Source organism: Quercus lobata, chromosome 11 (assembly GCF_001633185.2).
Source record: "Quercus lobata isolate SW786 chromosome 11, ValleyOak3.0 Primary Assembly, whole genome shotgun sequence".
NCBI classification, from domain to species: Eukaryota; Viridiplantae; Streptophyta; class Magnoliopsida; order Fagales; family Fagaceae; genus Quercus; species Quercus lobata.
The window spans coordinates 37,437,178-37,448,128 of NC_044914.1; the positions used below are offsets into that span (position 1 = coordinate 37,437,178).

At 34.0% G+C, this 10,951-nt stretch overlaps 1 pseudogene; it reads right to left on the reverse strand.

Moving 5' to 3' along the window:
* Window positions 1-2,354: 2,354 nt before the first annotated feature.
* Window positions 2,355-10,749, reverse strand: LOC115966806 (annotated as a pseudogene).
* Between the last annotated feature and the right edge of the window lie 202 nt (window positions 10,750-10,951).

A 10,951-nucleotide genomic window follows, 5' to 3' on the forward strand; every position in this document is an offset into this window, starting at 1 on the left:
TGCTCCCACTCAAACCTAACCCTAGGCTCTGATGCCAGTTGTAGGGAATTAAACCGAATTCCCAACCTGTGAGAAACAAAAAAAAAAAAAAAAAAAAAAAAAAAAAAAAAAAAAAACAAAAAAAAAAATAGAGAAAACAGACGCCAAAGAAAAACAATTACACGTACAAGACAATATTTACGTGGTTTGGCAATTTGCCTACGTCCACGAAGTTGCAGGGATTTCACTATTATCAGGGAAGAAGAAAATACAAGATGCAGCTATAATTATTCCTCACAATAAAAAAAACACGGCAACCAACTCATAAAAAAAACCCTAATCAAAGTCGGTTTCTATTGTACAAAATGGGCCAAAATTTTTTTCCTGAGGGCATTGCCCCCGGATCCCCAAAAGGCTTGTCCATAAGCGCTCTAGCTTGGGCTTGTCGACCTAAGCCTATGCTTCATGGACTAAGCCTCAATAAATCTCCCATTAAAAACCACACAATATTATTCGGATTGGGTTAAGTCGTCGAACTGGATCAAACAAAACTAGGCTCCACAAAGCCCAACAAAATATTCAAATCATTTATATTTTTCTAAGGTAAATAGTTTCAATTAACACATTAATAATACATTCCTTAAGCTTATGAATCTTTTTTCTAACTTTTATAGAAAGAAGCATCTTAAGATAATAATATTAGAAAGTAAATATGCTATATAGAATTCTACCAAATAGTAATAGTTTAGTCCCAAAATTTTGGGATAATAATTTCTAATATTATTTAATCAAGGTCAATTACTATATTAAGGAAGCGCAAGACTTAAGTACAATAATTAGGTGTTGTTTTTTGGATTCCCCTCTTAAGATTCTACTATGTGGATTTTTGCTCATGAGATAAAAGTGTATTTTTTAGTTAAGTAACCATATGACTGAATTTTAAAAGGGAAATCTAAAGAATATTACCTAACGTATTGTACCTAAGTTTTGTCCATTAAAGAATACATAAATTGCTTCCTTATGCCTCATAGATCTTCTGAAGTTCTCTGGTCATGGTATGCACCCCTCCCTCCAGTATGTTTTTCCAAAAGAACACAATGAGGTGATGTTTGTTTCTCTGTCTTTGTTTGTTTTGGGATAAGCTATTCATGCACTCTCATCCCATACCTTGCTCTTACAAGGAAAGGAAATACCATTTGAACTAGAACTCATCAATATGAGACAGTGTTTGATAGAAAATCAAAAGAAAAAAGATCATGGCATGTGTTGCTGGCTTGCTGCAACAAGGGAGAAGTTGTACCAGCCTCCCATTACCATGTGCTCCTTGCATAGATTACATGCTGGTGCTTAGTAAACCTGGTGCTTCTAGTGCCCTTCTGCTAAGAGGATTTGGCCAGTCAAGGAGAGATGTCTAGTGAAGAATCTAGACTAATGTTGGGAAAAGATTGTTCAATGGGGGATTGATAATTGGAAAGGAAAAAGTTTAGGGTGTTCAACCAAAAGGTTGGCTCTGGCTGCTGCTGTGTACCACCCCTGGCTCCAAAGGAGCGCTCTAGTGTTTTGCAAAGATATCAAATCCGATGAGACTATCCTTGCTCTAATCAGGAGAGACCTCAAGGCTCAAGGCCCAGATTGAGTTTGGAATGGGAGTAAAGAACTCTTTAGTTAATAAAGTTCTCTGTTGTAATTGGAGTATCAACTTTTCTGTTTTCAATAATGATTGTGTAAGGTGTGATAGGTGTTACTTGGCTGGTGTGTTGTGTTCTTATGCAGTTTCTTGCTGCTGCCGGTCTTCAACTCTGTAACTGGTGGGCAGCTCCTTCATTGCATGTTTTCTATTGTAGCTTCTAGTTTCTTTATTAAAATTCAATCATTAATCCAACAACAAAAAAAAGTTGTATCACACAGTTATTCATATTTCACCTAAGATTAAAAAAAAAAAAAAACAAGAAGTTGGAGGACAAAATCATGTTATCGAATTTGTCTCTCATTAACAAGGAGGCTTTTTAGCTTCTAGTTTTATCCATTAATCTAAGGCTAATGCTAATGGCCTTGTGAAACCAAGCTGAGGCTTGGCCCAAGTCCCTCACCAATCAGCATAAACAGGCAGTTGATTCCATGACAGGCATATATTATGCCTGTGAGTAAAATCCAAGCAAAGGAACACAAAGAAGTAGTAGTTAGAACTTTTAAACCATTTACAATTGCCATTCCAAGAGAATTTGAATTACAATAATAACAAAACCAGCACCATACGTTCTTACATAAATAATCTATAGGTACTTCAAAGGTCAAGATAAGAAAAATATGTAGAATCAATTAATTTTCTTTTAGATTTTCCAAAACACATAAATATCCTTGCACACCTGCCAGAATTCCTCTGATAAATAATGCAGTTGTGTGATACACCTTTGAAGAAAATCCTTTTGAAACTGTGCTTAATTCAAGCATTGGTACACCAACTTCCTATATTCACAAAGACGCAACTCTTGGGCTCCCTACAGTCTAATCAGTGTATAACAAAAATTTTCTTCTAGGTTGTTCAGTAGAAAACTAGCAGTAACTTTACATGCCAAGTTAGCAAACTATACCACCATCATCAATCATGATCAAATTGAATGTCCATCAGCTAAATTCTTCCACATCTTTTCATCCAAGGCATACATTTGGATCATCTTCATCAGAGTCAAACTCAACCTGCAAGCAATAATATGCATAAATCACTACATTTGACATCATGAAAAATAATATCATTAAAAAAAGAGTTAATAAATTGCTTTAATCAAAATAGTATAATCCAAAATAAAATTATTTGTTAAAATATCATTAAAAAAAGAATTAATCAATTGCTTTAATCAAAATATTATAATCCAAAATAAAATTATTTGCTAACTTCAGGATATCAATACACCCTGTCAAATTTAGTACCAGCAAGCAGTATCAAGAACGATGCCAAAAATAAATAAAAATAGGCTCACATTTTCATCTCTGAACCACTTCCCCTGACAATCACACTTCCAACCTGCAGCTGTAAACTTGAGCTCCCTCTCTTGGCGCTCTTGGAAATCCAAATGCGGCTGCACAACCACCTTGTCAGTGGCTTGAATCGCAGGATGAGAACTATTTTGATTCAGATTAGAATTCCCATCAGTAAGGCGATCCAGAATTAACTGTAAATCACAGTTCGCATTGCTGGATTTCTGCTGAGGAGTTTTGTTGTTAAGTATCTCTGAATCCACATTTTATGTCTGTTCAATCAATGGTTTCCCAACTGACCTAAACTTCTGATGGTAGGTATTACAGTTTGCGGTGCCAGTAGAAGAGTCTGACAATGCTACTCGCTTGTTTATCTCGTCTTGTCTCATCAACTCTGTTTTCTTTAGCTTGGACTCTGCAGCTCAATGGCGTGATCCCTTGGTATGCATCTGCAATATGGATCTCCAACAGTTTAGAAAAGAAACCTTGGGAGAAAAGAAAAGGTCCCATGGGGTAGAAAATCCTCAACAGCACAATGCAACAGGTATATGAGAAGTATGTACACAAAGATGATCAATCAGTACGTGTTTGCACTTATTTTTAATTTATGCGTTGTTTTGATCGCATACTGCTTAAGATTAGTCTTGGTATGTCTGGATCATGTAATTTGACCTCATCTCTAAAAGGCTACAGGTTCGTACTTGCCTTATGAAGAGGACTTTATAATTATGCTATGGTTACATTAACTACGCTACCTGTAATATAATGCAACAACTACGTTGATGCTAAGCTATAGTAATTGATGAAATGCAAAACCTTTAACCATGCACAAGTATAATAAAGTAATCCACTACTTAGCAAATAAATAAAGTAATCTACTAATACCAATATTGATACTAAGATTTGCTAGGAACTACATCAGAACAATGCTTGTGGCACTAAGGAAATTGCATATCATGAGAATGATTAGACAAAGTCACTACTACTGATAAAGGTGAACATGATAAACTAATTAACTACAATAAATAAAACTGCTTACTTGCATCTATGCCATAAAAAAATTTACAGAGCGCACTGAACAAGAAATAACTAAGCAAAATAAAAGAGTTCATAGTCTGAGAAGGCATCTTTTGCTTGGAATGTGAGCCTCTATTTATATTTGAGATTTCAATGGTTATTTGTGCAATGTGGTGCATCATCCTTGACTTCTAGGACACTTGTCCACTGTGTTATCATTACGCATTAACTTCTCTTTTAAAATCCTAGAAATATAGTAAATGGCGCTCCCGACTCATAGTGCTTTTAAGAAGGATTTGCCCCATCATCCATCACATGTTAATCATACTATTCCATTGCCATTGTGGCCCTACATGACTTGTCACATGTTTCTCATCCCTCTTGTGCAGCTTGTCATTTTATTATAATACTAACAATATAACCATTTAATCTCAAGACCTCTTATTTTGATACCATTTTAAATTACTTATTGTCCCAAAAGTTTAAGCTATTTGGATATGGTAAATTTAATCATTTAACGACATACTTCTAATAGGATCCACCACAGATATACGTTGGGGCATTCTCTGATGCATGCAACTGACTCGGACGAATCTGTTAAGGATCTATAGCCCGACCCAATTTTATGACTAAAGACTTACTTCTTCTTGTTTTAACAATATGACCATCTAGGAAAATCACACGTGATGAGTAAGTAGCCTTAGAACACCAACGAACTTATTCTAGATGGTGCAGAGAGCCAAAATACAAGTTAAAAAAAATGGTTTTTCACAAAACTCATGCTTGGAAATTGCCCGATCAATTACATAGCTTAGAACAATTGTTAGTAATAAAAGGTTAAAAACAAAAGGTGCGACTACCACTACGACCCAAGAAAGAACACAAGCAAATAGTACAACATATAATGGTGATGATGAAGATGAAAGTTGAGAATTGAAAGAAGGGTACGTACAGAGAGCATGAGAGGAGAATCGAGAATGGGATAGTGGGAGCAAACAAGGCAAGCGTATTTGCCATTGGAGAGCTTCTATAAAAGACCCATCAACCAATTCTTCCAACAACAGATCATCCAATCTTCTCTTCCTGTGTTGTGCCTCTCTCGCCCAGGGCCCAGCTATCAGCTATGTCCTCCCAACACACTCCTCTCTCTCTCTAACAGGTACATTTACCGAAACATTTTTTACTTCCTAAAGCTCTTCAAATTTCAATCATCCCCAAAACAATATATATATATATATATATATATATATATATATATAGAGAGAGAGAGAGGAGATTCTAGCCTTTTGCCCTTAATTTTTTAAAAATTTAGTAATATATCCCTATTTTGAAACTATATAGGGATATGCCCATGTTTCGATACTCAATTAACTTAAAATCGAGTTTCAATGAAATACTCGATTCATAGAAAATCGAGTTATACCGAATAAAACTAAAAAAAAAAAAAAACATGGAACTCGATTTTAGGGAAGCCGAGTTCCAAAACGTCACTATATGGCTTAAAAACGCCACTATAGGGCCCCTTGAACCTAGTATGGGGACTTATAAAAAATTTTGCAGGAAAGCGCCACTATAGGGCCCTAAAACGTTACTATAGGGATTAAAAACGCCACTATTGGACTTCCAGAACAAGGCGATTAAAAATTTTGCAGGAAAACGCCGCTATAGGGCTTTAAAACATCACTATAGGGCTTAAAAACACCACTATAGGGCACCCTGAATATGGGCCAATCACACTTTTAAAAAAATCTGCAGGAAAACGCTGCTATAGGACTTTAAAACGTCACTATAGGACTTAAAAACCCCACTATAGGGCTTCTTGAATATGGGGCGATCACACTTATAAAATTTTTTTTCGCATGGAACTCGATTTCTTGAAACTCGAGTTCGATGCAAATTTTTTTTTTTAAAATTTTTTTTTTAAGTTTGATCGGGCATAACTCGATTTTCTACAAATCGAGTATTTAATTGAACTCGATTTTAGGATAATCGAGTATCGAAACAGGGACACGCTCCTATATAGTTTGCAAACAGGGGCATATTGCCAATTTTTTTTTTTAAAATTAAGGGTAAAAGGCCAGAATCTCCTATATATATATATATATATTCTACACAATTTTATATTTTGAACACTTCTTTCAAAAATCTTGGCCCTATCCCATACAATTTTACATTGATTTCATTCTAAAAGCATTTGCATTAGTTGTAAAATCACATAAGACCCTAAAACGATATATACATTGATTTATATATATATATATATAAGATTCTGATGGCATTGTAAATCTGTAATGTATTATGAAATAATGATTTTTTCTTTTTATTTATTAATAGTTTATTAATACTAAATAGATGTTTATTTGAATTTTCATGATCATTTTTTTACTTATGCTCTTGCCCCATAACTTAAAATCTTGATTCCATCCCTTTACCATAAAGATACTAAGTGAGTGTTTAGATTGCACTGAAACATCAGTGTATCTATGTTTGGCGTTTTATCTAATGGGTCTCGTGCACTGTTCACAGGACCCGCAAATACGGAATTTGGCAAAATTAACTTTAAAACTGAGTCCCACGGCACTATTCACACATTTAAAAATTATTTTGTTATAGTGTTTTTGGTTTTCAACAATAAACAGTATCCAAATAAATCCTAAAGCAATTGTTATGGCATGTATGGTTGGGATGATTTTGGGGAGGATGGACAAAAAGCAAGTGGAAAATAAAAGAGAAAATGGTTAGGAGTTTATTTGGTTGGAAAGAAGGGAGAGACAAAGTGAGTGAGGGGAACCGATTAAAAATTAAAATTATTTTACTATTTAGCTTATTTTTGCTATTATTCATGAGCCCCACTGCACTTTTTGGTACTATTAATGGGCTTCACTATACTATTTCAACTAACTTTTACATCTACAGTACTTTCAGTAATAAGTTTTTAATTTCAACAAAATAAGTGGTATCCAAACACACCCTGTTTGTTTTCTCTTCTGCCAAATCACAGTCTCTCCAAAATAGTGAGAAAACAAGAGATAAAAAGTTGTGTAGGTAAAGACTATTTGGCCTTTTGTGCTTCTTTGTTCGTTCTTCCCTTTTTTTTTTTCTTTGCTCCTTCTGCTTTCTTTCTTCATTTTGACTCCTTTTTTTTGTTTTTGTTTTTGTTTTTTGTTTTTCTTTACTTTAGTTTTTACTCCTGTGAACCTGCTTCCTTTCTTTAATTTCTATCTTTTGTTTTGTTTTTATTTATTATTTATTTTTAACTCTTTCTTTCTTCACTTCTAGTTTTAACTCATTTCTTTTCTATTTTTTACTCCCTCCTGCTTCCATTTTTTAGCTTCTTTGTTTTTTTACCTTTTGTTTTTGAATCTGGATGCCTTATTTATTTATTTAATAGAATTAAAAAATATCAGGATATGTTTTAGTTTTAGTTTTTTGGGATATGGTTGTTGTTAATTGATATTTGATAGTCCCACTTATCTTTTTATTTTTCGTCATTGCGTTTTTTGTGTGTATATCCATAAATTTTATACTAATAAATTGTATATGCCAAACATGAGTGAATTGGCTTGCAAACATTAAAGGTACTATAAAACATTCATCTACCATAAAGACCAGAGAATGGTAAAAATAATGTTATTAATTCCGTTTTGGACCTTGTTTTGGTTTGTCTAGTAGAATGGAATATTTTGGTATCGGCCTATTTCAGTGTACCATTTTAGGGTGTTTCTAAATTCTCAAAAAAATGCTTATATGTATATATATAAAAGAATTTTTACTATTTTATAAAGTAATGAATTTAATTTAATTTGTCTAAAAAAATTAAATAAAGTGGGATTAAAAAAATATTTATAATAATTTTTATACAAATAAAATTCATATTTTGGATAATTGTAAAAAATATATTTAACTTATTGCATGCACAAAAGTTATTAATATTTTAATTAATATATAGAGGGATGTTTGATTTGCCAAATGCCAAATATTTGGCATTTGGCACACCTAATGCTAGTACTCTAATAACTTTCTAATATTTTTGAAGAAGGTATCTTGAATGAAAATTCCCTATTTCAACTATAAATTACACCAACATGTTTAAGTGAGATGGTGTACCCTAAAAGGACAAGGTTTTTCTTTAAAATTCTTCTTATATATATATAAATATATATATATATATATATATATATTTTATTGAATGTGAATTTAAAAAATTTATCCATTGTTGAATTGCATGCTCTTTATGTTCTTAATATGCACGTCAAATTTTGATCAAATTAGATGTTATTCACTATTCAATCAATAAATTTATTTTGTATATATAATTTTAAACCACAAAAACTTGAATTTTAATCATTTGATTGATGACATAGATATTGATATTTAATTTTCTTGAAATTTTGCAAGTATGAAGGATATAATAAAGACATGCAATCCAATGGTTATATTTTTAAAATTCAAATCCAATAAAAAGATATAAGAGGAGTTTGAAGTAGGGATGACAATTTTGCCCCGCCCTACTTAACTTGCCCCTCCTCACTTCGTCCTACGAGGGTTTTTCCCGCTCCACAAAGGTGGTGGGGTGGAGATGGGGAGAGATTTTAGCCCTGCACCACGGGGCGGGATGAGGATGTTTAGGCTTTTTAGACCTAATCCACCCCGTCCTGCCCCGCATTGGTAAGGGTTAGATTGTAAATTTTTCATACCCTAAAACCCTACCATTTAAACAAACATATTATCAGCTTATTTTATTCTACCCAAAAGGATTTCTGATCTTTTTTTTTTTTTTTTTTCTCAAGCAAGGTTGGAAATAAGGTACCAATTTTAACATTTTCTTTTATCTTTATTATAAAAAAATTTATATACTATTGAATCATTGATTTTGTATTGTGAGATTTTTGTTTTTGTTGTGATATTGTCTTGTTAAACACTTTAATAATATTATTCAATTTTTGCTAAAAATTAGTTTGATTTGATGGGATAAATATATTTAAATATCAAATATATTTTAATTAATGAAACAAGTTTTCTTAAAAACAATAGCAATACTTGTGGGCAAATTAACAAAAAGTAGAGTTTTATAGGGTCGGGTGAGACTTCGCAGGGCCCCAAGGGGCGGGATGGGATAAGAAAATTTTCCCCGTTATGTGGGGCAGGAATGGGGTAAGACAAAACTATATGGGGTGGGAGCAAACACCCCATCCTTCGGACCCGTCCCGCCCCATTGCCATCTCTAGTTTGAAGGGTTTCTTCCCCCCCCCCCCCAAAAAAAATCTAGAACTATTATAAGTGACATTTTTAAATACTTTTTAATCGACACCTTTTAGTTTCTTAAAAAAACCAAAATCAACACCTTTGCACACCCGTAATATGTAGTTAAGTTAGATAGGAAGAGTTTTTTTTATTTTTTTTTATTTTTTTTTATTTTATTTAAATTTTTTTAAGAAAGAAAAGAAAAAGAAAATGACGATGATTAGAGCACTCATATTAGAGTATTTATAATTGGAAATTTTTTCAAGTTTACGCATTTAAGCCTAAAAGTACCCACATTAATTAATTTATAAATGTATATATTTATATTGTTACTATAGTAACCGTGTAAATACATACAATTGTTGTAGCTTTGTAAATGCATATTTTAATAATTTTTTATGAGCAATGATTTGCTGTAAACATGTTTGTAAGAGTTGCTGCAAATAAGATGAGGTGGCATCTTATGAAGCTAACATGTGTCCTAGGCCATGTGTATGTTACATGACCAGCCAAATTCACTTAACCACAGTAAAAACTTAAAACCACCGGTCTCTCTCTACCAACCCAAGTAAAATAAAACCCCTATCATCTCTCACTTTGCAGATCTAGCTCCCCTTTCTCTTTCTCAGGTGACCACTGTTCATCGCCACCACCGTACCTTGGTGGTTGGTCGACTGTTCTCATTTAAGCCAAAACACTAATTTCTTCCTCCATTTAGTCTTACTCTTTTACAAAAAAAAAAAAAAAAAAGTAAAAAAAAATTTCGGTGTGATTGACCCATGGTTTAATTGGGTGGATTTAGTTGTAAATGTAACATTTGATTTGCTTCAAATTTCTTGTGTAGAATTGTCAAGGTCAGAAGAAAATAATTATTTTTGGGAAGTTTGACTTGAAATGGGAACTAAGAATGATGATGTCGGAAATAATACCACCAGTGAGTCACACGTTCCTCGCACGATCGCCAACGGCACCTGCACAACAAAAGGGAATAACCTGGCAGAGAGTACCGGTGTGGTACTGGCCAAACACCCTCCGAAGGTCAAGTTAGTACTATTCTCACTACTCTAGAGTGCTAGAGAGGGTAAATTATGCGTACCTCCTTTTGTGAGGGTGCTTGGGTTTTTATAGCAGTAGATGGTTGACCTCTCTTCCTTGGAGTAGAAGTCTTTTCCTTATAGGAGTCTTCTTGAGCGTATTTTACGGGATTCTTTCCATATAGGAGTCTTTAGGTTCCTTGAAACGTGGGGGGCGAGTTATTTTATTTATATATGTAAACACGCAGATCAATCAATCTGTAGACTGACGCCGTCAGCTTAGGTTAACCCCGTCTGCCCAAGTCTATCCCGTCTGCCCAATTTTACCTCCGTCACTCTTCAGGATGCCTAGTTTTATGTGTTCTTCCTATATTCCTCCGTCAGCCTTGGAGAAATGCCGTCGGTATAGCTTCATCCCGTCACGCTTGTCCAGCTTGGACCGTCACTCTCGCCTGACTAATTTTATCCTCATCACTTGCCCCCTACTCCATACCTCCATCAGACTTTATACTGACGGGTTATGGAGTTCGTTTTATAGGGATATCGTTCGCGTGGATCTTGTGCATTTAATGCCTTGGACAGGTGGCTTGCTCCTACTGGTTCTGCATTTCGACGAGACGTCGCCTCGTCTTCCGCGCCATTTTTTTATATATAAGCAGCACCTCCCCTCATTTTTCACTATTTCATTCTTGCTGATCTTG